The following is a 1,688-nucleotide window of genomic DNA, read 5'->3' on the forward strand; positions in this document are numbered from 1 at the left end:
AGAAGCTTTAGGAAAGTGAAAATAAGATTAACCTTTATGATTACTGATTTTTGGAATACTTGCTCTCTTGGAGAGGGAGAAGAGAAGGGAAGGAGGGAGGAAAATATGGAACTCAAAATCTTGTAAAAATAAATGTTGAAAACCATTTTTATATGCAACTGGAAAAAATAATACTATTAAGTGGGAAAAATAACTGATTTTTTTTTCTCTTGGCAAGAGAATGTGCCACATATACTCAATGTTTTTATCATTAAATAAAACATAAGTGTGGGATTTACCAGGAAGAAATTTTAAAAATTAATACATCATGAAAAAACTCGCTCTTCAAATGCAGGTAAATTCCTCCTCTTCAAGTCAATCTCTGACTGTAGCCTAGCACTACGAAGTTAGATGACTTACAAAAAGCCATAGTTTGTGTAAGAGGTTTGTTTGTATCTCTGACAACTACTGGTTAGGGAAAAAGAAGCCTTGTATTACATATGGCCTCAGAGGAATTTATTACTTTTTTGTAGAGGTAGAATGCTCTGACAAAGATCTTCATTCTGCTATGTATGGTAGTTAGGTGCCTGAAGCCATGTCAGATCTCATTGCTCTGATGGGCTGCTTGATGGACAAAAAGAGACACATTCTCATCCCTCGTATTAATAAAACAGTGGCTCATTTTACCAATGAGGAACTTTTGTTGTATGAAAAGATTGACTTTGATGTGAAGGAATATGCAAAAAATGTTGGAGCAATGACACTTCTACATGATTCAAAGGAAAAATCTTAATCTTAATGCACAGTTGGAGATACATATCCCTCTCACTCCATGGAATTGAAAGAGCCTTCTCTGGGACAGGAGTTAAAACTGTGATTCCTAGGAAAGTGACTGGCAAGTTCAAGATAAGATTAGTACCAAAAATGGTTCCTGAGGTTGTTGAAAAACTGGTTATAAATTACTTGAATGCAAAGTTTACTGAGCTGAAAAGCCCTAGCAAATTCAAGGTATATATCCACCGTGGTGGAATTCCCTTGTGTTGAACCAGACTTGATCAGAGAAAGAGAGTATTCCTGTGACCTTGACCTTCCAGGAGGCCACAGGTAAAAATGTAATTCACAGAATGAAAAACTCAACAGGAATAACTACATAGAAGGGACCAAAATTCTGTGTGCATACTTATATAAGCTGTCTCAACTGAACTGAGCCATGTTCCCCTCTTTGAAGAGTGATATCTAACTGGAAAGTTGGTTAATCTGGTAAATTGGGACAATTTTTATTAGGAAGACTTTTTTTTTTCTTTTTTTCCTTCCATGAAGACAAGCAGCTATAAAAGCTTTGAATATTTGCTACTACTATATACTATACTCATTCCTCTTTTTTTTTAATAAAAATGGAACCACTTGGAGATACAATACTATCAAATATTTATATCTGATTCCCAAAACATGAATTTACATATCTTAGCTGGGATGTTTCTGAATTTGCTGAAAAGTCACTTCTTTTTTTTTCAAATGAATATTCCATCAAAATCAAATTCTTAACCTCTTCTGCATCATGGGACTTTTGAGTAGTCTGGTGAAAAAAAAATTAATGTTTTGTTTCCTATAGTCATAACTGAAGAAAATGATAAATTTATATTACAGGTTAGTCAAAAATAAGATTTTCTTTCCCATACAAAGTCATAGATCTTCTGAAATCTATTATT

At 33.8% G+C, this 1,688-nt stretch overlaps 1 pseudogene; it reads left to right on the plus strand.

Moving 5' to 3' along the window:
• The first annotated feature begins 554 nt into the window (after nucleotides 1-554).
• Nucleotides 555-1,186, plus strand: LOC100928787 (annotated as a pseudogene).
• The last annotated feature ends 502 nt before the right edge of the window (nucleotides 1,187-1,688 follow it).

Source organism: Sarcophilus harrisii, chromosome 1 (assembly GCF_902635505.1).
Source record: "Sarcophilus harrisii chromosome 1, mSarHar1.11, whole genome shotgun sequence".
Lineage (NCBI taxonomy): Eukaryota > Metazoa > Chordata > Mammalia > Dasyuromorphia > Dasyuridae > Sarcophilus > Sarcophilus harrisii.